General features: G+C 42.0%; 1 protein-coding gene across 3 annotated transcripts in view; it reads right to left on the reverse strand.

Annotated features, from left to right (window-relative positions):
- Window positions 1-26,964, reverse strand: part of NAV2 (neuron navigator 2) — a 203,492-nt gene that overhangs the window by 150,460 nt on the left and 26,068 nt on the right. The gene's annotated exons all lie outside the window — the stretch shown is intronic.

Below are 26,964 nucleotides of genomic sequence, written 5' to 3' on the forward strand. Positions count from 1 at the left end.
CCTCACAGACCCTACAAATGATCCTCTCCCTTACTGACCCACAGCTCCTCATTCCAGGAGCATCTCCATCCAGCCTTGCAATTCTGTCACCGTGATATTGTCTGAAAATCCCTTCACCAGGATTTCTTCTCTTGGGAAGCTTCAGCTTCTCCCTGTTTTGCTGCTCTGGAATGTGATTTCGAGACTTGTTTACCCAGCATGTTTTTAATTAATGGCCAATCACAGCCACCTGTGTTGGACTCTCTGAGCCTGTCACAGGTTTTTCTTATCATTCTTGTTTCAGCCTTCTGATGTCCCCTTTCTCTTATAGTATAGTTTTAGTACATAATTTTCATATACTATGAATAATATAATATCATATTAAATACTATAATATATGATATAATATATATTACATTATATTATATTATCTGATACAATATGATATGATATAATATGATATGCTATATAATATAATATAGCATATAATAGCATTTAATATAATCTCATATAGTATCATATCATATCATGTAATATCATAAAATAACAAATCAGCCTTCTGAGAACTCGGAGTCAAATTCTCATCTCCCACCTCGTCCTGGGGACCCAACACCACAACACATTTCCAGTGTGGTGGTGATGTCCTCTCTCACAGGAACCAAAAGCCAGCTTTTTACCAAGTCTAGGGGGCAAGCATTTGCCACAAGACAGAGCAATCTGGATGTAATACAAGAATTGTAATTTCATACTCCTCTTGCATTGGTGATAGAATGTTAATGTGATAAAATGAAGAACTGAGGTTTTTGTTATAGTCTTCATAGACTATAGTCTAGTTTTTGTTATCAAGTGTTCATTTGTGGGTTTTTTTAACCTGTAAAACACAACTGGTAGCAGCCATGAACAAATCACTTAATACCTGAAAGATATGCCCCTGTTTTCAACCATCTATCCTTCACTTTCCCCTTCAGAGCAACAGGATGTGCATTTCCTATGCCAACAGCATCATGGCTTGAACAGAAAAAAACACTGAAACACCCCCATGAAAAACACCCCCAGAGCTGAAAAACATCTCAATGAAATAAAGGCTGAGTACACAGCAGTGATTTCCCCAGCTGAACAAGAAAAGGGGCAAAAAACCCACATTGCTGCACAAACCAGACATTGTGTTCCTTAGCTCCTTTTAGAAGAACACATTTTCCATAACAGGAAAATATTTTAGAAGATTCAATGACTTCAAGGAACTGGGGTTGACTTAACCTACTTTTCTGCCACATGGTTTTAGCTTTCTTATCTAGGAGTGAAGACATATGAGGAAACAGCTTATAAACCATTTACTTTGCAAGTGCAAGGGTCCAACACCCCACACCATCCCTTCAATTCAGCTGACAAGGAATTTATCAAACACAATAACCATGTTTCCTTTAATGGGAAGGCTGCAATGCATGTCCTAATTTATCACTGAAGGGCTTTCAGAAAAGTTAAGATTATACTTCAGTGCATCGGTTCCATCCTGGATCACTTCCACGATGCAGTCAGACAAATCCTGGGATCAGCCCTACAGCCAGAACAGCAGCAGACCCCTCCTGGCAGAGCCTAAAATCACAGCAAGACCTCGAGAGCCAGTTAGGATTGATTTTTAAGTCAAATAACAGGATGAGAATGCTCGGCTGGCATTGCCAAACTGCTGTGCTGTACCTGCTTCCTGCTGCCCTAATTCCTGCTGCACCCAGCAACACCAGATCTTATATTCATTATGTTCTTACATTCATACATTCCAACAGAACTGCATCAAAGAAATCCCTGAATTCCTCCTGGTAAAGGAGACAACTTGAAAAACCCGAAATACCTGCAGCCTGATTCACTGCCTATGATAACACATAGAAAAATTCCCTCTGCTAGCAAATCATTCTTGTAAACCTCACTTTGGGTACTGAAGTCAGCCTGCTGCAAACAGAGCTTTCATGCTCATTATGAAATGCACACCAGTATGGAGGAACTATTTGTTTCTGGGGTATTTAAGGGTGTGGAATATTCTTTCATTCCACTAGCTGATTAGGAGAGCATGTCACAGATATAATAAACCTGTGTTTCTCTGAAAAATGTTACCACACAACAATATTTTGCAATATGTGTAACATGCAAATTATTGTTTTTTAACTGCCTAGGCTTTATATTTGCAATCTCTGAAGCATTCCTAGGCATACAGTATTACCCAGGCTAATTGTAGTAGCTCCTTGTGGTCACCACTGGTTTTTATGGCATATATTAAGCTAATAACTGAAACTTTCCAGGATGTTTTTGAAACCTGTTTGTTACAAGTCTTTGTAATGTACTACACAAATAGATTTCTAATGTTTCTTTTCCTTTTCCATACAAACAAGTGGAAAAAATCATTGCACAATGGCTGCTATTTCTAGACACATGAAATACGTTTCAAAGCACACAGTGTTTTGAAATACTCAAAACCAGGCAAATAATTGGAAAAACAATAATAAAAGAAGTAAGAAAACACTGCTGAGAAACTTTCTATTTCCCTATCTCTGCATATCAATTATGAGTGTTCCTCAGGTATTTTTGAATATTCACATGAAAATTACCTGAACAGTTGTCTAATTAAAAATATACAAATCTTGATAAGAAATATTCAACCCACTACAACCCAGGAGACATTGCCTTATTATACACACCAGTACGGGGGTGTAAAACTTTCCAGGGATTTCACAAAGTATCAAAACCACTCACTGGAGGCAGCTCCTTTACTCTGGTTAGTAAAATCAAGTGAACATGGTGATTTGGGCATTATCACCATAAGCAGCTCTTGGTGTCCAGGGCAGGTTAATGTTTAACTCAGCTTTTGTTGAAGGTAGACTCAGCTGTTTGGTAGCTTTTTCTCCCTCTGTAGTGTATGATCTTAGGAATCCAATTTTCTGGGAACAAATTAAAAACTTATGTGAAAGATCTTTTTCTTCTCACTTTTTCTCTGCCCCTTTGATCCACCAGATTTTGAAATAAGAGCATTACAGTGAAGTAACAATTTTGGAAATATTCAGTACATAAGGAGTTACAGCTAAAACACTAAAATGTAGCACAAAAAACACCAAGGTGTGGGGAAAAAAGAATCCATATTCTAAAGATTTTGAAATCTGTCTGTAAAGATAAAGGCCTGAACACTGCCTTCCATCAACAAGAGTGAAGAATGCTGAAATTTAGTGGGGTTTCTCCCCACTGCCCTTTCCTTAGCCCACAGCTGCTTCTTTAAAGCACAATTCAGATGAGAGAAGCACCCTAGAAACCGTGGATAAAGCCACAGCAGCAATGAATCCAGGCAGATCCTTTAGAGAATCAATGAATCCAGGCAGATCCTTTAGAGACCCAATATATCCCTGGGACTGCAATTAGGTAACGTGCCAGGTATTCCCAGTACCCCAGGGTCTCCTTTAAATGGAAACTACCTGATGTTTCTGCCTGTGGGTCAGTATTCTGAAATACACGCATGAAAAGCAAAGGATTCTGCTTGAAAAGAATGTCTCTCTTCCACGCAAGTAGAAAATATGCCTGCATATCTTCATTGTTTCTCATTTCCACACACACACAAATCTAATTATAATCAATGCCCAAGTAAATTTTCAAATCTTTCTCTCCTTCCCTTACCATGTCAGTTCTGAACTAATCAGACTCTGATTGTTTTCTCCCAATAATTATCATGAATCAGGCTCTCATGAATCTGGTAACAGCTGAAGAATATCTTTTTGACATCATGCAGCATAATTAGAGCCGAGCAAGGCCTTTTTCATGATTGAATAGCAGGGTTAGTCACACTGATGAGCTCCCATTCCAGAAGAGCCACCACAATGCAGTGCCTGTGCTGCTGCTAGCCAAACCACGCTGCCTGCTGACCTTCACAGGGGAAACAAAACCACCCCAAAACCTAAAAATAGCCACAACACACTGAGCTGGCCCAAGGGGAATGCCTGCAGCCCTTACAACACTGTGGGGGTTTGGAAAAGCCCCACAGACACTCACTGCTGCCCAGTGCCATGGGGATTGCACATGTGGAGTCATAAAACACCAATTTTTGACTGGCAACACTAAGTGCAGCCTCACGCTGATCCATGCCACAGTCCAACACAGGGATCTCATTATCAGATACCACACTGCAAAGCCCAGAGCCAAACAGAGAGAGCCAAAGGTTTGGCTGAAAACTCATCCCTCTGAAGCATCTCTGGCTCCAAGGAAGCACTGGAAGGATAATGGCTATTTTGAAAGGGCACAGAGATGATGGCCCTGACAATATTTTGCTGAGTTACTGGCAAAAGGACAACAAGGAAGCAAATGGTAAAAAAAAAAAAAATTAAAAATCAAGTTTAACAGCATTTTTCACAATTTTTTTCTCAAAGTTTTCTTACAATTTGTGGCCTTAGTTGCCCCTAAATGGTTCTTAAACCCCGCAGAAGTCTCTATCTGTACATCTGTACCAAGACACAAATCCCACTAAAAGGGTAATATGCTGACTCCTCCAGAATGAATTAAACTTTGCACTGCCATCCAAAAACACCGTGTCATGGTTTTTTCCCCAATATAAATTCTTGCAAAACAAATGCTTAAAAAGCAGGACACAGCATAAATAACCCCATTTCTCTGTGATAACGTTAAGGTGTTAGTGGGCTTTGAGCAAAGAGCTCTGTCTGCTCCTTTTCTTTCAGGATGAGGGTCTGAGCACAGCAGGGCTCAAAGCAAACACACACTGTCCTTAGGGGTGCCCTTGGATCCCCCGTGCCCCCCAGCCCAGAAGGAAAGGACACACGAGGCAAGCACTGAATCACTTCTCCTCCCTGGCCCAAACACTGCAAACATCTGGAAAGCCGGGATGGAGGGCTGCAGCTTTGTTCACTCAATCCTCCCAAGCAGCTTGGCACCAAAGCCAGCTAACAAAGGGAGGGAACCACAGCAAACTCCGAGTCTGAGGCAGTGATGGGCTTTGGGATTGCAGGTGGATTCCGCTCAGCAGGCAGGTGAGACAGCAGAACTGCCCTCCTGGAATGTCCCCTATGGACAGCAGGCTGGATGGGCTTTGAGCGACTGCTCTGGTGGAAGTGTCCCTGCCCATGGCAGGGGGTGCAATGAGATCATCTTTAAGGTCCCTTCCACCCCAAAGCACTCTCTGGTTCTATGATTTGCAACCCCTAAACAGAGCTGTCACACACATATGCACATAGACCCACTAATTAGTATCTAACATGATGCCAGTGCTCTCAATTACCCAAAATGCTGGAACTTTGGAGTTACCATCAACTCTGGAGAATTGAGCTACAACCATCTGCAATTCCCACATTTCTGGGAAACAGCGATAACTCTGCTTCTTTTTTAAAATTTCTTAAGGCAACCCAACTAAATTATTCATGCTATTCAGATGTGCAAGTGTTTGTTGCAACTGCTCTGAATTATTACCCAGCTGGTGGGGATATTCTTCTGAATATTACATCTTACTGGACACTTGTGTACATAAATTAGCCTTTGGAAGTTAAATAGATAAATGGATAATTTAAACACCACTGGGACTACTTATTTCTCTCTCTTTAAAGCCTTATTCCCAGCTGAGGAGGGCTTTTCTCATGCATATGACTACTATTCAAAAGCCATGGGCTGACTCACAGCACACAGAGCCAAGCATATGCTCAATTTTAGTAGGCCTGCAACCTTTCCAGGAATAGAGCCTTGGACTATGCACACTTCAGAGCAGGCACTGAGTGTGTTTGGAGCAAATCTTTGGTGGATACTTAACAAGCATCGTGCTTTCAATTGCCCAGCTGGCACCTTTCCTTCTCTTTGCCCACTGAATATTTCACTACATTTAATATAAAAGAGGAGCAAAAGAGAGAATTCCCTTTTTTCACCCCAGTTGCAGTTCCTGAAGCCTGTCACTGACAGGTGCTGCCTGCACAGAGGGCTGGCTATTTCTCACCAGAGCAGCAATTTCCTGTGGAGCAGCCTCCAAGGTGAAGCAAGGACAGCGATTGTGCTGGCATCCTGCACCCTCAATGCTCCCATTATCCACCCACGTTTGCCACACACACAAACCCCTGTCAAGCTGGAGCCACACACACCATGCCAAGCAGGTGCCACTCTCTGATTCCCCCTTGCAAAAACCGCCATGGATAAATGAGATTGCACTCACACCTGCAGCGATTCCTTCGCCGATCCCAAAGTGAAACAGAGTTCAGTTTGCTGAGCTGATGGGCAAAACCCACTCCCAGTCACATCTGGCTGCAGTGAAACAGCTGAACTCATCTCACACCAACAAATTATCATCTACCCCAGAGAACAAAAGCAGCAAATGCATTGGTTTTTTTTCAGTGTTTTCTAAAGTCACCTGAAGTGCACAGCAAGTTATTTTCAAATATCACAGTTCTCATACACAACATATACCCATTTACATCTACACAAACAGCAAGAGAAGAGGGCTTATCTGGAATGGTGATACATATCTACTCTGAAGAGAAACCACAGAACATCCTAAGAAGCTGCAGAAGAAAAGGAAAAGAAAAAAAAAAAACCAAAATAACACTTCTAAGGCTGAAGTTAGTTACTGTTCAACAGCATCACTGCCACGATCCAGGAGCCAAGAGCTGCTTACTGTTTTATAATGGTCACAGGAAAATTTACTTCTCCCACGAACAGGGACCTGGAAGCTCATACTACTTATTGGCATATTTAACGTGGATATATCTGCTGGAGTCCAGCTTGCTCTTCTCAAGGGCTCCACAGTTAAATGATTATATATATGCTGGCATGTGAAGCTTGGGTGGTTAATTTTAGCTGGAGACACGCATGCACAGCGCTCAGATTTCTGACACAGTCAAACTTGACAAATCCCACCCCTCCTGCAGCTCTTCCCCTACACCCCACTGCTCCCTTCTCTCGGTGTCTAACACAGAGAGCCAATGTTTGGCATCAATTTCAAACAGGATCTGTATATTTTATCATATCAAAGCTATTTACAGCAAGAATGAAGTGTGGCAGGTCTTTTGTGTTGGACTCTGCAGGCGTTAAAAGAATGATTAAAGAAATCGTTGGGGTTTTGCTTGACTGTTTTGTTTTGTTGTTGTTTTGGGTTGTTTGGGGTTTTTTACACAACCAGGAGGCTTTTTACCTACTACAGAGACAATCCCCTTGCTGCAAATGCTTCTAAAATCTATGGAAATTCATGCTCTGAAAGGGAACCCAAGATTTTGCATGACAAAAACCACCAGGTACACCTCTTTTTAGACCTTCAGAGCATATTTGAAGGTTCTATCCATCACAAATTGCAAACTAAAAAGCATCAGGCTGAGTGAGACCTGGAAGGGACACACAGGACCTGGTGCAGCAAGGGCTGCCTGCCCTCTGGCAAGACCCCACCATGTGCAAGTCAGCCCCAATTCCATGGCCTGACCACTGCTGCTGGCGTTCCTTAAAAACACATTGAACTGGCACTTGAGAGATGCTTGGCTGGAACTCTTTATATTAAAAACAATAACTCAGCCGATGGTGCCAAGGTGAGAAGCGCCGGCTGCCTCACTCCCCTCTGGCCAGGCTGAAGGATGGATGTCTGACATTTCACTGTTGGTTTTCCAAAAGGCACACTCCTGCCAGAGCCAGACCCACGGGGCCCTTTCAAGTGCTCCATGGAAAGCAAACAGCCTGGGAGCCACGGTGTCTCCACATCAGCTCTCCCCCAGCAGAGGGGCTGTTTGCTTTGGGGAGTGGGGATGACAGAGCCTTTGATGGAGTTTGAGGAGAACATGAAGGAGCTGCTTTACCCACACAGGCTCTGATGTGCTGAGGGCAAGAGCTCTGCCAATGCAGACAGGCTGAAAAGGGGGCAGTTTGCACGTGTTCCCCCCAAAACCCTGGCCATTGAAGATGGGAGAAGGATCCAACTCCAGGGTGCTACGGCCTTACAGCTTCTGCGGCAAGCACCCAACACTCAATGTGATCAGCTCCCAAAGCTCCGTGTACCCTTGGCTCGTGACACTAAATGTGTCTTCTAAACTTTTCTAATAAAGACAGGTTCATTTTCTCCATTTGGAAAAGATATGAGAGGCTGTTCCAAACAGCTGCTGTAATTTCTTTGGTATTTTTCACCTGGGGTCACAGATCTGTGTGTTTGCAGTATCATCTCCTCTGGGCAGAACGCCATGGCCGCAGGAGGGATCAGAACAGATGAACCATCACTGCTGGATTGGACTCTGAGAAAAAAAGGGCAAGGAAAAGATTCCAGGAGATAATAATCTGAAGAGGGCTGGAAATGGAACCTGATTTGCCATGTAGTGTTTTAAGAACAAAGTCACTCCTCTATTCCATTTTCTCTTGATTGCTTAGAGGATTAATTCGTCAAAACAACTTTCACAGATGTGAAGCCACTCCAAGTAAAAATAAAATTGGTTTCTAAGCACGTCATACTAAACCCTTTCAACTCCTAGAAGTGTATGAAGATGAAAGTTATCTGATCCAAACACTGAGGCCAGGAAACATTGGAAAAGCTTTTCTTAATTTTTAACAAAATCAGTTTGCTGTGGGGATTAGGGAATTACAGAAATTGGCCTTGGTCTCGCAGCAAATCCTAGCCCTCTTTTAGCCAAGAAGGACCAGCCAACATTCCCTTTTGGGTCTGCTTAGTGCTTGATGGACAAAAAAGAGACTTCAAAACCAGGGCCTGGGTAGGCTCAGTCCATATCAACACTGCAGTCACCAGCCAAATATCCTCCTCTCCCACAAGCAGAGCGTCTAATGCCACTCAAAAACGAGTAAAAGTCGGCTGCACTTCCTCCCTCACTCTGTAAAATGTAATTTAGCTCAGTGTCCAAGGCTCTGGAGGAGAGGCAGTGCCCCTGGGGCTGCCAGCAGCTGGCGAGAGGCAGAGCTCTGACACCTGGAACAACATGAAGCAACAGGCAACCAACACACGGGTGAAAAATCACCGCAGCTCAGCTAGCAAGGCCAACAACCCACTCATCACTTCATCTGCCAAGCTGGATCAATGCAAAGTCTGGAGATGGAAAAGGAGGAAACAAGACCCAAACCTGAGCAAGAACCTGACCATATGATTGCTTCAAGCATGTATCAGGCCTCAGTTGCTGAGTGCACATTTAACCGTTCTGAACAGCAGTGCTGAAGAACTGGACAGTACTGAAGTTGGCAGTTAAAGAATTCCATATTCATTCCATTATTTCTAAAGCTTATTGATGGTACGAGTAAGAATGAGAAGGAGCCAATTACCTTTCCAAAGGCTTTTTAACTTTTTTTATATTCTGGCCATATTTCCAACACACCTCCAGCTTCTGGGCACTGTCAGAAATGGGACAGTTGGCTAGACAAACCCTAGGTGTGACCTACTTTTGACCTACTTTGGGCTGCATTTTTAAGATAGTGAAAAATATTTTGTGACAGCTGAGCATTAATTTGCGTGGCAGAGCCTCCATCCCAAAGAAACACAAAAAGACCAAGAATCTCAGAAGCTTTTCCCAATAGAGCTCATCTTCCTCCTAGCCATCAAAATAAACAACCAATCTTTCAGAAAACTTCAGATTGTTTAAACAAAACTAAACAAGTGCCAGATCTCCAGCATTTTTTAAAATCTGGTCCTCACTTTTCAGTAGAGAAAAAGGAAATATTCATAAATATTTGTATCAACATACAGATGAGAGGATGCAGCCCACACAAGTGTCTGGCTCTAAAAAGTTCTGTTAATGAGATCTTGAGGTAAAATTCTTGCATTTGAATATACTAACAACCATCTATACATAGGTGGAAGCATTTTTGGTTGTGTTATGTCATTTGCTGTATTGCCACACTGCCCAAAATTCAGGCTATAGAAAAAAGCTTCCTGCATACCTGGGATCACGAAGGGTTCACCATATTTACAGGAAATGAGGTCATCTTTATAAATTGTTCCTGCTAAGCCCTTACAAGTTGTTGCTTTTTTCCTTCCCCAAACAAAAAAAAATAAAGTGCTGAATTAATTTCCACAAACATAGCAAACCTAATCTAATGGCCTTGCAGTTAGCCATCTGTTTCTCAGATACAAATCTAACTGAATCTCCCACTGGCTGATAACTTTCTAAATTACATTAAATTGTCAATGCTGACCCTGCTTCCAGCTTAGTTCCTTCTGCCTCCATTTAGTGGCTGGGAGTGATTTCTGTACCATGATCTATATGCCAATTAGACAGAAGAAGATTGGCAATAGACAAAGCTACACATTTGGCACTAGATCAGATTTAAAGGGGCAGAGAAAGGCAATGTCCCCAGCTATGATGCAGACTATGGGAATACAGGAAAAAAGCTCTAGAGTGCAGATGTTACAGAAAAAATTTTAGTTCCCCCTTCTCTGCTACAGTCTGTGTCACAAAGACCTTTTCAATCAAATGTGCTGCTTTATTTATAAATAATTAAGGAATACCCCTCCTAATGGGAAGGAGCAAACCTCTGTACCTAAGTTTAGCTTAGCACTGTATAAACAATTATCAGTTTTATCCCTGAAGGCCACTTACAGGCAGTCTGGCCACGACCCCAGTTACCAATCCACTGCCTTTAGGATGGAGAGTGATTCCCTGCATGATAGGAAAATTCTGCTTTTTCATTTCCCACTGACCTGATGCCTTGCTGGGGAAGGAGGGAGGGGGATGCCACGTCCATAGAGCCAGCTGTGGGCACTGCTGCAGGCAGGATGCTCACAGGCTCACAAAACCACTGGCCTGATGATGGCAAATCCTCTGCTCCCAATTAGAGAGGGTCACCAAAGTGACACCAGCCTGTGCTTTCACTGATCTGGCAACTAAAATCAACGCTGTAGGGTTTTGTTAAAAATTCTGATACTGAACTTTTAACACCTCATTTTTCATTAAAAAAAAAATCTGGTAAAGTAAAACTTACAGCAGGCCAGAATTAATAATTTAATACATTTTATGGCTGATCAGGAAGTCACAGTACAGGCACAATTCCCACAGGTACAGGAGATTTGGGCATCTCTGTCTGGGAGCCTCCTCACACAGCCATCACCCACTTAAAGGCCTCCTGTCCCTTCCCGAAAAAATCATTCAACCAAAAGGAATAATTCTTCCACTGCTCCTGAAGCTTTCTACAGAAAGAGTTTTAACATAAAGGTATTTAATGGGAGTTTCCATTAAACAGCATGACCTACACCAGGCTATTATCAGTTCCTTATGATTTTTCTTCACACATCCCCTTTTAAAATGCAGATGGTTGAAATAGTTCTATTATTATTAATAGTCCTTCAAGCATTATAAGGCAGCAAGGAGGCTGATCAAAAGACCTGCAAGCTCTGGACAATTTAGAAAGCACAAGGCAGTGACAGCAGCCTATCCTCACTGGGGCCTCCATCACCCAAATTCAAATGTAATTTTACACACACCTACACAGCCCCTTTCTCTGTTTGATATCCTGCATTCAGCCCTGCTTTTGCCTGAGCACCTACACCTAGGAAAGTGTCACTCCAGCAAACTTAGGCTGCTAAAATTAGCTTGAGTAAAAGGTTTAGCGAGAAGAAAAATCATATGGAATTTACAGGTTATAAACTCCTGCAACTAATCTTTGTGGTCATTTTACTGGGATCCATAGAAATCAAACATTTGACCTTTATTAAAAAAAAAAAAAAAAACACAACAACTTGGTAAATGCTCAGTTTTCCTTCGGATGAGAACATTCATTTTGATCCATGCTCAGACTGGTCAAATGTTCCACAGGATGCAGATGAAAGCCCACCTTGTATGAAAGCAAGCATGGTTTAAAGTCAGATAAGAGCAGTGGCTTAGCTGCAGATAAAATCAGAGCAATTTACTGGCCATCATTGGAAGGACAGATCCTACACACAAGGCTTGGGGACATCAGCAACATCAGCTATTCTTTTCTGCCTGGAGCAAGGGTTGGGGGAATGCAGAACAAAGAGCATGCTGCCAGTTTGGAAAAGAAGAAGGAAAACAAAAGTGAATTATGCACTCATATAAAATGTTGATTCAGAGATACTAATACTAGGAGGGGGAAATAGGAAAGAAGAGCTATCAGGACTGGCTGGCTGTTATCCTGATTGAATAACTATTATTTATAGGAATAGTTACTGACCTGGTTCTTTGTTAACTACAGGTCAAGCTCTGTAATCTTAAAACTTCGGAAGTAAGCCAAAAAAAAAAAAAATTTAAAAAGGAAAAAAGAAAGCTGCAGCAGCTGTTGTAGCACTACGTTGAGATTTTAGGTTATAGATCACTTTTTGCAAAGGCAGGCTAAGAGCATCTTCTAAAAGCTAAATTGCAACAAACTGATTAAGCTGTGGGCAAATGGTTGAGTTGTGAATGAAAATTAAAACTACTATTAAAACAACCTGAAAGAAAAAGCAGCTCACCATTTGGATTTGGGGTTGGCTGTTTGTTTGAGGTTTGTCTGGTTTTGTGAGTGGGTTTTTTTGTCTGATTTTGTTGTTGTTTTTTGAACAAAACAATGTTATTGCTGAATTTCCTAGAGCTGTCATTTTTGCAGTGTTTGTTTTATACATTCGCAACACTTTTGTTGAAAATTTTGTTAATGCAATCCCACAACGATTATGAGGTTACAAACCCATTTTTATCTCCACAAATAACCTGCAGGAGGCATCTGGGGAGGTTCTCTCCTGAGCCATCACCGCAGGACTCTCGAGGACAAGACTGCCAGGCATCAGCCTTTCACCCATGGCTGCATCTGGAACCAGAACATACCCAGCAGCCTCAGCAAAATGACAAATCCCTGCATGGAATCCAGGCTGAGCCACCCTGGGAGCATCAGGAGGACAGATGCTGGTCCTGGGCCAGCCCCACTGCTCTGAAACATGGACACCATTTCGAGGAGCTGAGTGACACTCCCAGACACAAATCAAGGCGTGCAGGCTCGTCCCCACCAGAGTGACTCCGACACAAAGGCCAATAAAGAGCAAACATCTCACTGAACTGCACTGGAGCTGACAAAGGCAGCAGCTGCTCTGCTCCACGGGGCACGTTCCTATCTCCAGGAGGTGTTGGGAAATATGGATCCTTAGGGGAATTACTGTCAGCTCATCCTCTCTCACCACAACGCTACCCAAGAGATCCCAAAGCAGAAACCAAGCAAATCAGAGCACAATTCAGCTTTTAAAACATGACAAGTTCACGGATTTACCCAGAGTCACACACAGAGGCGCTTCTGAAGAGCGCAGAGAAGCACCAGGAACTAACATTTCCCAGCACACACTGTAAAGAATATTAGTGAGTTGGAACAGCAGTGCCTTCAAAAGATACAGATCTCTTTATTACGATTCAGAAGCTCCTAGAGGATTTGAAGGATGCATGTTTTGGCATGAGGTCCCCAAACCTCATTGTATTAGTGCATAAGGGAAAAATCTACTACTACTACTACTACTACTACTACTACTACTACACAGTTGGCCAAAGAAATAATTATTGAGCATGAAGTAGCTTAAGCAATAACTGGTAAAAATCAGGATTACTTGAAAAATGAGCAGTCTTACATACTGAGATACTGAGTTGCACAAAATCAAAGAGAAAAAAGCCCCAAGAGTCCATGTGGTATAAAACACAGCATGGAATACTAAATTTTGGTACATTAAATCAGGCTTCTCCATGGACTGAGGGACCAAGTCTGTGCAGTTTTGTGTGCTGACATTTGTCCACTGTTTTGCAAATCAATAATGCAGAAATTAAGTTCTCAGCAACACATTCTGAACTAAGCATTTGCAGACAATATAACTGTATTTAGTGCATCTATTCCTGTATTTCTATACTATCCATTTTTCCTTTTTTTTAGTATAATTAGTAGTAAATAGCACATGAAAGTATTCTGATGGTCTAAATGAGTTTTTGTAGTGTTTTAAACACTTGTGTCTATTTAGTGTGACCCTTTATGTTTGCTCTTTATACAAACTAGGACGTGACAAAGCTTGGATAAGGGATAAGGCTTGGGGGAGGGCTTTGCACATTTTAATGACACCTGCTTTGCACTGACAACATTTTGTTCTCCCAGCTCTCTGCAGGTGCTTGTATCAAAAAGCAAATAACCCAAAGATCAGATTAGCAGCCTGAGGTTTCCATGAGGGCAGCTAAGACTGGCAGAGCTGTGAAAGTACTGACCAGCCTCCACCCCCAAGAAGGATTAAACACAATTAGCATCAGGAAAGCACATGTCTAACAAAGTAATAAACCATAATTTTTACACAAGGTTAAAAATTTCCCTCTCCTTTGCTCTGTTCAGCAAATGATCCATGGCTCCCAAATGTATCTTTGCTGCTTTACAGCACCTCGAGACTCCCTTATTCTCTAATCAGTCAATTCATTGGCAATCGCTTGTCAGTGAAAAGGAAAAAAAATCAAAACAACAAAAAAGCTTGTTGAGCAAATGCCAGAGAACATTAAATTAACCAGTCAAAGATCAGCAATGAACAGCTGACACCAAATTGAACCCAACACATGGCCCCATTCACATTATTGTTAAACACACATAGCCAATTGCCCTGCCTTCAAAATTACATTAAAGGATCTTTATTTTATCAAATAAAAATATTTGCTCGTGGATGAATAGTCAGCCTAACACTAAGCACATCACAAAAAGTAAACTATTGCTATCATGCAGTTTGGATTAAGGGTACTGTTTTACCTCTGAGTACAAACTAAATCATTAAGCATTATTATTAAGCATTTTCTCTTTAGCTCAGAGACCCGAAGTATATTTCTGTGTGCTTCTATTTGTGTACAAAGTGTATAATCTTACAGCAAGGCCTCCCAAGCACCCACTCAAGACTGTATGAATTTCTTGCCTGCTTGGTGGGGTCGCCTTACAGCCCCAGGACATCAAGGCAGGATGAGATCTCCAGTGCAGGGCAGCAGAGCCTCTCACAGCCATGGGGACATCACCTGCCTTGGCACAACAGCCCCAAAATGAGCCAACAACCAGCAGCACCTTTGAGCTTGCTTCTCCCAAAACAGTGATTTCAGCTTCTCCCAGCAGCACCCACCTTCCCCCCAGAGCACACACACCTTCTCCAGCCCTGCTGAGCAGAAATGGCATTTGGCACCGAAAAATCAAATACCACACAATAGAAATGCATTAAAGGAAGAGAGAAACCTGATGGCTCTCTCCCCTGGCAGCAAGGGCCATTCTGTGCTGGAGCTGTTAATCACTTGAGGACAGGTTATATGGGGACAGAGATAGAACTGGATGTGGACATGAGGGCAAAGAACATAATTAAATACATCCATGCTCTCTCAGCATAAGAAACAGCCAACCAGGCAATATTTGCAATATTTTAAACACAGAGTGTTGAAATGACAGATGAAAAAAATCATATTTACAAGAGACTAAGGTACCCAGACTGGCAGGTGTGTTTCTTTTTATTTCTTCAGCACTGAGTAAATCTCACTGTGCCTGTCACCCCTCCCACTCCTTGTCTTATTTAGGTAATAATTCCTAGGCATGTTTATACTGCACACCTCCAGAACAAGAGCTGCCACTTTAAGTTTCAACAACACCTCACGCAACTTGGTTGTGATCTCAGTACATCAATCTAGGCAATCTACTCAAAATTTAAATAAAGTTTTTCAAAAGGGCACAAACTTGCCTCCTGAATCCGTATTTAGTCATGAAAACGTTTCCACAGAAGACCAGAACAGATTACTTGTTCCCCAGAGACATCTCATCCTCATCAATCCCAGTATCCTGGATTGTGGACCCTCTCCTAATGGAAACGTTCCACTGCAATGTCTAAACCAAAATCAAACAACAAACAGTATTTCTACCTTCTGAACACTAAGGCATGTATCACAGGAGAACAAAGCAGCACCTGCGTGGGTTTGGAAGTCTCTGCCAAAACCCAGCCACACTCAGGTAAAGCCTTTGGAAGTGCTGCTGCTTTCACATGCCCCATGCCCTGTACTGAATCCACTGGTGCAGAATTCTGATCCCAGATTATTTACCTGCATTTTGGTCATTAAAAAAAAAAAAAAACAAAAACAAAAACAAAAAACAAAAAAAAAAAAAAAAAAAAAAAAAAAAAAAAAAACCAACAAAAAAAAAAAAAAAAAAAACCACAAAAAAACCTCCAAAGATTTCTTTAAAAAAGGAACCAGCCCGTATGGCAAATGTCTGAATGCAGGGCAGAGAGGAGAAAATCCACTGCCTTACAATGGCCAACTGTTTCACAGGTGATCATTATCACATTCCGGGGCGGGCACAGGGGTGAGATGCCAGAACACTGACACCATTCAAAGCCGGATACTCAGGAGTGCTCCAGAAGCTCTCCGGTGCTTCATTGTAAAAGATACTGATGAAAAACAATAGACATACAATTATTGCTTAGTTCAGAAGCCTCGTTAAACCCTTCCCCACCAAAACCATCCTCTCTCCTTCACTTCAACAGTACTCATCCTGATCAAAGGTCTGTAGTGATTCTCAGCCAACAAGATTAGGATGGCTATAATAAAATTAGCAGCTGCACAGATAATCCATAAGGAATTTATGTTTGTCATTTCAAAATAAAAAAGCAAACCCACTACAACAATAAACAAGGGTATTTGAAGTAAGACTTTCAGACAGAAGAAAAGTCATCTGAGCAGTCACAGCCTCACCATGATGGCACTAATCATGAACTATCTGCTAATAAAAGAAGGCAAATACTGGTCACATGAGAGACTTAATCCCTACTCACAAGCAAAATTTTTAAATTAAGGACATATTAAAACCCTTGTGCAATGTGTAATGCCCTGGGAAGACTTCACCTGAAACATCTCATCTCATTCTTGCCATATTCAAGAAGGAAGAATTCAGACCAGAAATGGTACAGAAAACGACCTTGGGAATTAGGAGAAAATCTTGTGAAAGAAAACTCTTAGAATTATGTTTATTTGAACTCCATAGCAAGGGGTTCTTTGCCCAGAACACTGAGGAGGAGCCAGCAGACGTGCTGGCAACATCCCCCCAAAGCACACTGACGGGCTGTGAGAGTCAGAGCAGATGAGGCTGCAGGAGAAGCAGGGCCATCCTTCCACCGAGCACCACTGCAAGCCAAGTGGGTTTCAGATTTTATAGCCATGGAAACAATGAAATTGTTACACTCATCAGAACACCGTAACAGCGAAGTCTGACATTGATTAAAACAAGAAACCCTCATTCTCACAGGCTGTTAAATACCATCTGCATCTACCCCTATGTGGGATAAGATGACTGCAGAGCAAGACTCTGCACAAAACCACACACAACAGGGAGTAAAAGAAATAGCAAGGCTTTTAGAAAAGTGTATGGAATTTTTAATCATTCCTCAGTGTCCTATGAGGGAAAGAAGTAAATAAACCAAAATCAAGCTGCAATCCCAAAATGCATCCTGTACCAGAACAGGAATGCTTTTTGAAGGATCACCTAACTCACATCCCTTTCCAGTCTGTTTACTGCCATAATCCCAGAACAGAATTAAATGAGGCTCAAACCTCTACACCTGAATTCTAAATTGAGACAGACAAACATATTAGTCTGGAATATTTCAGAAAGCCTAAACCAAGCCGCATATAGCATCTACATATATTTTTAGATTTGCATTTCTGAAACTCCTTACATAAGGATTTTTAAATTATATCTGCAATGAAAAGTGACATGCATAGTTTGTAACAAAGCAGTTATAATATGGCATTTATTTATCTTGAGATATAAACATCTGAATATGCACATTAAGTCATTTCCATGTGTTTGCTTTCAGCTTACTTTGATTTCTGTAATGACATCAACTCCTTACATAACCAATACTGTGGCATTTGCTGGGTCCCCAGGACGAAGGAGGAACTGATGAATCTGACTCCATGTTCTTAGAAGGCTAATTTATTATTATATTATATTAGAGAATGCTATACTAAACTATACTAAAGAATAGAGGAAGGATACAGACAGAAGGTTACAATGAATGATAATGAAAACTCCTGACTGCTTCCAGAGTCCTGACACAGCCTGACTGTGATTGGTGATTAAGTCAGAACAATTCACATGAAACCAATCAAACAATCACCTGTTGGATAAACAATCTCCAACCACACTCCAAAGCAGCAAAACACAGGAGCAGCAATCAGATAATTATTATTTTCATTTTTCTCTGAGGCTTCTCAGCTTCCCAGGAGAAGAATCCTCGGCAAAGGGATTTCTCCAGAAAATATGACAGGGACATAATACAATTTAAGATATTTAGATTTTTGTAGTATTTAAATATCTATGTATTGTATAGAAAAACAAGCTGTGTTGGCTTGTCCCTGGCACATGTATGCACATACACAGTACTTGTATCTGGGAATTTATTTGTGTGAAACAAGTGCTGTCATAAATGATCCAAGTCACTCCTACAAGGTGTGTGGAGGCTTCCCTCTTTGAAAGAGATCCTGTTTCAGCTCCTGCTGAGGTGATTAGGAGCACCCTGCTGTATTTTGATGTCTTTACAAAGAATACTCATATGCCCACGTCGCTTTTTTTTTTTTTCTGCCAAGAAAACAGATTTTTCTCTATCATGGTCAACCCAACAGCCCTTTTTTCCTTTGCACTGATCTTTTGTAAACGACACCACAAGTGCGTATAAGATCTGGGTGAGGTTTCACCTGCCTCCTGACAGTTTCAGTGCTTATCTCTCCTGACACCTGCCAGGAACAGGGCTGCCTTTGCTCAGCCTGATGATGCTGCAGGCCACAGCTCTCCTGTCCTCTCCTGACTTTTTCCTGCCTGATCCTCGGGAAAAGAGGAGTGTGCTCTTGCATCAACACACTGTCTGCTCACAGGCTTCTGTGGCAAAAGAACATTTCCTTAGCTCTGTGATTAACAGAAGTGTGGGCAATGCATGATTACATGCAACAGCCTTTTCCAGACATATCCTAATCTATGAAACACTGAATTATACTTTACTATTTATTTTAATCTCTGTAGAGTGCCAGCAACTAAGCCTTCGATCTGGACATCTAACAACTGGCTGAAGTTCCACACTCTTTGGCTTGGAAAAGCTGGGCAACAGACTATGATCCGATTCCAACACCAAGTCAATAGTCAGCTGCAAGATAATGCTGTGATCACTCCAATAAACTGCTTATAAGCACTAACAGAGATGGCAAAAGCTTAGGGGACTGCAGGAATTTTTCCCTTATTTAATGAAAAGGATTGCTAAGTCAGCTAGCAAAAATAGGCCTATCAAATCATAACTTTGCAAATCTCTGATCAGCCCAGTCAATTCTTCTCTCTCAGTTTTTAAGCCCTTGAAAATCTCTTCCAGAATGAAGTGTTTCTTCCAACTAAGTATGTCCCCTTTGCTGTATGCTCCACACCAGCCCAGAAGGCACACAGAGATAAGAGAATTAAAGGGAAATGTTTAATAGGAGAAGTCATATGTAAGCCAGGACTGAAATTTTACACATAAACTTTTTAACACTCTCTTCACAGATAAAATTTTGAATTAGCTCACTATTTTACAAGAATAACTTTTTTCCCCCATTTTTTTTTGCATGAGCAATTTTCCTGCTCCTTGGATCTCAGGGTCTCCTATAGAGCAAGGACAAGGATAGGAACACTAAGGGGCATCCACACCCAGAGCCTGTCTGCTGCTGTGGAAATGAGAATTTGGTCCTGCTCAAAGATTACAGCACAAATATAAAGTGCTCGTGCAAACACATGGACCTTTCTTTTCTCTCATGTTATTCAATCAAAGCTGAAAATAATTATGGGGAGAGAAGTCATGAAAGAATTGTATCTGCTTCATAGTAAGTACCATTCAAATTTCTTAAACTGAAACCAGAAACAATAAAGATGACAGGGAAAGCTGAGCAGCCTTCAGTTTTCTCCAGCTCTGTATAATCCATAAGTCTGATCTCAAATGAGAAAAGACAAAAGCTACAAAAGTTACAAATAAACTACATTCAATAAAAAACCAAAATGCTCAAATTTTTGTGCATCTAAAACCTGGTTTTGAAACACTATTATGGTACATTTCACAACAAAATGCTACAGCCTCTGCTGACATTACTGTGGCTCTTCAGTCAAGTTTCTTTTACTCCATTCAAAGAAACAAATCTTTCAATACAGGCTTATCCTGGGGTCATTTATTACACCATGTCAGGCACAGAATGTTTCATCTTGAGAACACATACATAGGGTTTTCATTCATTAGTTTCTTATGAGCTCAAAAAATCAAATGAGCAAACAAAAAAGAAAAAAAAAGAAAAAAAAAAAAAAAAAAAAGAAAAAAAAAACCCAAAATGAAACAAACCTAAACACCAAAAAAACCCAATCTAACACAAACCAAGCAAACCACAAAAGAAAACCCAGCCTGGAAAGGTTATCCACTGCCAGTAACACACTGACAGGTTAGTTAACATGTTTTCACTGATACAATAGCAGGAAAAACCTCATAAAAGGCTGCAACATTCTCATATTTGTTGTATACACACGCTACAAGGCTGGGGGCTCGTAGGATATGGACGGGACAATTTGAACTTGGCAGAAAGAAAGAGGATCACATGCCTTTTACAACCCCTTGTGAATTCTCAAAGCCATAAAACAGTGAGTGGGAACGATCCTTGTATTGATTACATCAGAAAAAGGTGTTTGCATTAAGGTGTGAAGCTGACTCAGAACAGTTAAACAAAAAGGAGTGAGTCTACCCTGAAATATTGTTAGTCTCAAATGTAAAGTGGAAATAAAATCAAAATTAAAACATTTCTTTTAGAAACCCAGGAATGAGGAACTCTGAGGTCAAAACAATTTTGTTAATCAGCTGTGCACAAGTCACTCAGCACGAACAGGAGCAAGCTACACAACTCATTCTTTTCTCCCATGATTGGCAGTACCTTAGCAAGTGGACATAGACTATTCAGCAAGAAAATTCTCCTGGTTACTGTCTGGCCACTCCTCTGGAAACCCAGTAATAACATCAATATGCTCCAGAGAGAGTGGCAAGAAACCTGACATGACTGCCCAGGAAACATACCAGCAATGAAAGCAGCCTTGTGGTCTGCAGCTAATTCAAGATGACAAGACGGCAGCTGAATGGGTTCTATAGAGTGTGACAAAAACTAGGCCACCCTCCCCCAAAATTATTCAAGGACAATATTATGAAAAAGGAGCCACCAACACAAAGTTTCAGCGGAGTTATTCCACGTTGCACCCTTATGGCAACATCACAATTTTTATGAATTTATCTGAGTAAGTCTTGCAGGATCTGATATCTGGAGATTCTGTGATAACAGCAAGCAGACAGATTTATCCCTGGCTGCCTGAAAAGCCCTTTATTACAAATCTGAAAAAAAACCCCTAAGTTTCCACACTGAATCTTACCATTTCAACCACCAAGTGATTTCTGCCATGACCACCCAAAACTCTCAGCAGAACATCTCTGACTTTTGTCGGCACAGTAGCCATAATCAGCTCACCATAAGCAATGATGGCAAGCATTTTCTCATTCTTTTTTCCGCAGAAACCTCGGTGGACCAAAGGCAGGAGGAGGAGAGAAGGCAGAAAAGACAAGGTCTGAAGTATTTACTTTGACACTCACTTAGCTGAGGATTTTATATATATATATATATACATGAAAGACATACACATATATATTTTTAATATATATAATATACATTGTGTGTATATAATTAATTTATCGTGTATGTTAATTGCAATTATATATAATATATAATGTGTATACTATATATGTATATGTGTAATAAATTTTATATATACATATGTATATATACACATAATATGTGTGTATATACATAATATATAATATATATTATATATACACATATAATAATAAATATGCATCTATATATATTATTAAATAAATAATATATAATCATTAAATACATAAATATATTATTTCTATATATAAATTATATATTATTTTTATATATAAAATTAATCCTCACCTGAGTGTCAAAGTATAATAATATCTATAACAAATATAAATAAATAATATATAAATAAACTGCATACACACACATATGTATATATATTAAAGCTGTCTTTCCTTGATCCACTTTCTCAAGACAGACCAAGCAAGCAAGAGTTCTGCACCAAGCTGAGCCAGACCCCTGCCAGGCCCCCCAGACAGCATCCAGCAAAGGCAGGAGGCGCTCCCACAGGGCAAACCTCTGTAATTCCCCAATTCCAGGCGCAATAAATGTCTGCTGCTGGACAGGGAATGTGGGTCCGGCAGGGGTAAGGGGTGAAGGATTTTATCTTTTCTCTTCCTGCCCATGCAGTGGGTAAATCCAGCGCTTTTCTTCCACTCTGAGCATCACTTGGATTTTGCTGGACACCACCAATTGTTTCATTTCTCGCATCTCCTTTTCTCTGCTTGACTTCACAGCTCAGTTCTCGCAGGTGCTGGCGCAGCCCACGGGGGCGGGTTTAAAGGCCAATGTAAATGCAAAGACCCTGCAACACACCTGTGTACATAAGCTCCTTCTGCTTCCTAAAGGGCTCTTTGCATATGAAAAGCGAGAGAAAGGACTCACTTTAACCTCCCGCCCAAATACTTGGCTTCAGCTGGAGCCGGGCTTGGGCAACCCCCACACAAAGCGCCAACTTCCACTGCCAGCTCGCAAATTCATTATTGCAGGGGCTACTCATGCGTGAGATATCCCAAACTATCCGATCCCCCCACTGAGGGGCTGCTGCTGTATGCAGGGCTGAATGCTCCTTCACTAACACGTGTTTATCACCTCGTTCCTTGCGAGAAATGTATGTAAAAACAGAGATTGTTACATTACCAGCCGCGCTGTAAATTTCTTTGATTGCAGAGCCTGATAGGAAGAGGGGCTGGGAACCTTTAACTCCCACGTGGACTTCAACAGTTTTCACACATAAAGGCTAAAGGATTAGACCTGCAGCAAATCCTGCGGTTTTATTATAAACTTCTCAAGAAAATAAATCTTTCCTCTAAAAACTGCCTAGAAATGTAATTTTCTTTGTTTAAATAATCTGCCTGAGAGGCAGAGAAAACACATTTAAAGCTATCTTGGATAGTCACTGTCTTGAGATTCTTTACATCAAATAGCTTAAAAAAAAAAGCTGCTGATGAGACGTCTCTCCAAGTTTTGATCAGAGTTTATATCTTGTACGGACAGTAATTCAAGCAGACAGGCATCTATGTTTTCAGGGTTTTCTGAGCTGATTGCTGATTTATGCTGCAGGAATGGAGCAGCCACTTACAACGTGCAGTGGGGATTTTTACTTTTCATGAAAGGAGAAGAAAGAAAAGGAGATGGGGGAAAGGGGAGGGGGAATTTAAAAACAAAAACTTATTGAGCAAACAAGACTCCAAATGCTCCCAGGCGACAAAATTATTCCAGCAAAACTGAAAGAGAGAAAACTGATTCCAGGAAGAAGAAAACGAGAAGAAAGACAGTAAATGAATGAAGATGAGGGGAGAGGGCTACACACATAACTGAACTGAGCATCACTACAGAGATGAAACATCAAGCAGACCTGAACAAGCCCAAAAGATGATTGAATAAGCAACAAACCCGAGTTTTGCATAGCAAAAGCGCATCCATCCGCTGGGAGAGCGCCCCGGTCCAGCAGCAGCCCCGCCACCCTCAGCACCCCTGCTCGCAGTGAGAGCCGTGCCGGGGATTGTCCCTCGGTCAGCGGCAGCCCCGGGGTGTCCCCGGGGTGTTCCGGGGTGTCCCCGGTCCTTACCAGCTTCATGGCGCCGTTGTTGTGCTCGCAGCGCCACAGCACCCCGCTCATGGCGGGGCCGCACCTGCCGCCAGTGGCCCGGGCCGGGCCCGGCCATGCCGGGGCCACGCTCGGCACTCTCGGGCGGGCCCTGCCCCGGGGGAGGATCCCCGCACCCGGCCCGGGGAGGGGTTTGGCACAGGGGCGGGGAAACAGCCCAGAAACGCCGGGAAACGGAGATTCACCGAGCGCCCGGCCCGTTTCTGCGAGAGGCTCGAGGGCAGCTGTGCGTTTAAAGCACAGCTGCCAATGACAGGGTGTCTGCCCGTTCGGACAGGCTGGCTCTGCTAGAGGCACAGGTTCTGCATCTGGCCCTGCTTCCACTCCAAACTGGGTCTATACTGAAGTCTGCTAGGGTGGGAAAGGACCACGCTTGCCCTGAATGAAAGGGAAGAATATTTCGCCTGAAAAATGATTCAACAGGTGGAGCATCGCAGATCGGCTTCAGGAACATAAACAAGAAAATAGGGAGAGCGTTTGGAATAATTAGTGTATCAGAGTTGGCCACATCGTATTTGATTTGATACAGCTCTCAAAGATGTTTGTAATTGCCAGGCTGTTCCACAGGTGCTGCCCTGCTCTCCTGGAGCTCCTTGCCCAGGGACAAGGACACTCACCCGTGGGAGGGTTCCTGCCTGCTCTTGCCCAAGGTCTGGGAAATCACCATGAAATCAATGGGAACCACGCTCCTCACCCTTCTGCTCTGCAGAAAGTGCTGCGCCCCATAAAGGCCAGGGAAATATGGGGAATTAAAACAGGAATTCCCCGGGGCACCCTTTTCACACCCTCTCTCAAAATACAAAGGTTTCCACAGGGAGCTTTGCTGGCTGCAGGAGAAGAGGCAAGAAATTACCACAGGCATAACCCAAAGCCCACGAGCATTTAAATATCATTTTCTAATTGTTATATCATTTAATAATCCTGTAAAAATATATTAAAACATTTAAAAAAATAGGTGGACCAAGATGTAGTCGAAGTGATCACTTTCCTATCAGAAAATTCCCCTTTTGTATGATTTTACTGGCAAGGCTGCTTCATGTATCCACTCAGTATGTTGCTGAAGAAATACAATAAATCAGTAAATTAGCATTTGAAACTCTGTAAATACCCTTTTCCATAAGAAAAAAAAAACACATGCCTTCTTACTGAAGTGGTTTCCCTAACAGTTATGCTTCCACAACTTAAAGATTTAATTTTTTAAGTCTATAATTGTTCTGTTGTTCTAGTTTATTATTTTAAGTGATAACAAAGAAGGAATAATTATTGAAACAAATAATCATATATTCCTGCACTGTAAAAATAATTGCCCTACCAAGTCTGGTGGCTTGAACAGCTATGTACAGAGAAAGAGCTGCATGTTGGAAGCACTCAAAGACTTTATGCATGCAGGTTACCTTTGAACCACAGAAGTAAAATCCGAATCCTCTTCTGAGAATAAAGAACTCTTGTTCTTTTCCTTCAGGCCAACGAGGACCAAAGCCCTAGCACAGCCAAATGTTCCCAGCCAGCCCTCGATGCAAGCAAGTTCCCTGCTGAAAGGTCACTCCTACAACGCTCACAAGAGGGGAAGGTCACAGCCCATTGCAGGGCTCGAACACAAGATGTATGGTCTCCAGGAGGGTCACAGGCTGAGACAAAAATCTGCTGCCAGACTCGTGAATGAGGGGATGAATGCGTGCACTGGGTGTGATGCCAGAAGGATTTTCCAAGAGCACCTCACAGCACCTCGGAGGAGCTGCGGGTGCACTGTGTGCCCTCCCTGCTGCTGCCCAGAGGGAGCATCCAAGGGCTTCCCATCCACCTGCTGGCATCTGCCTGAGCATCATGACATGATGGTGTTCTGCTTCCAAAAAACACACACCAGCTTCAGGCAAAAACCACGGGAACTGAGACAAGTGGAGCTTTACACGTGCAGGATTACGGCCTGTACAGAGGGCCAAGACAACCCACAGCACAAGTCAGCCTTGCCTCAGACACCTCCCAAGCCCCTTAAAAGGCTGTTGATGATCTGCTCTGCCAGTTTGAACGGCCAAATACTTTCATTCAACACTCACCCTGGTGCCAAAATCAGGAACTGTAAGAAACAAAGGAGAAGCCTCAGAAAATGGCAGATTTTTGTCTACCATCACCAGGAAAAACTCCATTTCTGGGACCCAGGGAACAGAGTAGAGCCAAACTGACCCAGCTACAAAAAGCAGATTAAAAGACCAGATATGGATGGAAGAACTCTCCAGCCAGCCAGTCTTGTTTCTTTGAACACAGTTTTCTGTCTGTTTTTACATTAACTGAAGTGTGGCCCATGCTTGAGTATTTTCTCATTTTATCCCTGTTTGAGCCAGCTGAGCACACTGAATGTGGACAGAGACACATGTAATCAGCCTGAAATACTAATAAAGCAAAGCTCCTGAGGTTAAAGCGTAAGCTCTGTGCCTCCCAATCACTTTTTAAGCTAATTAATATCCTTAACTAAAATCTGTGTTGCTTTTAGATACTTTTATTTAATGTATTTTCCCAAGCCAGCCTTGATTTGGGATGAAGATCCCTTGCTGATAGCGTTGCCAGGTGTAACCGGAATTTATTTCCTCCATTAAAAAGCAAGACTTTGGAGCTGCCTTTCATCTTCCTATCTCCCTTTCAGGCTCCCACAGCACAGTGAAAGAGATAAGGTCAGGACTGGAGCTGGTACAATCCATGCATGACCTCTTGCCCCTGGCAGAATCACAGCAGGAGCTCCTCCCCAGCTGCAGTGCCCGGCTTTGCTGATGGATTCAGGAGATGCCATTCCCACACAATGCCCAATTTCAAAAGAGAACAAGCACCAGATATTTGCCTGTATTTGAATCCTTTAAAACCATAAAGCATTCAAGCTCTCTAAGCCTTTACTATGATCTTCAGCAACACATACATGATGACATGGGGTCAATATTAAGTTGCACCTTCAGGAAAGGACATTATTTACAGCCCTAATGGGCATCTAAACTTCCCTGTTAAAGTGCTGAACAATACACTTGTTATTCACCAGCAAGCCTTCAATGACACAGAAACACGTGTCCCCAGCAAACCCCGTGCTCTAATGAGACATGACTCCAGATTCCAATGCTTTCCAAATAAAACTGCTGGAAAAACAGGAGGAAACAGGTGTTGGAGGCATTATGAATGAACTCAGTGCACACAGTCCTTGTCCGTGCAACGTTTACTATAAAGAAAGCTTGGGGAAATCCGTTC

This window comes from Ammospiza caudacuta, chromosome 6 (assembly GCF_027887145.1).
Source record: "Ammospiza caudacuta isolate bAmmCau1 chromosome 6, bAmmCau1.pri, whole genome shotgun sequence".
NCBI classification, from domain to species: domain Eukaryota; kingdom Metazoa; phylum Chordata; class Aves; order Passeriformes; family Passerellidae; genus Ammospiza; species Ammospiza caudacuta.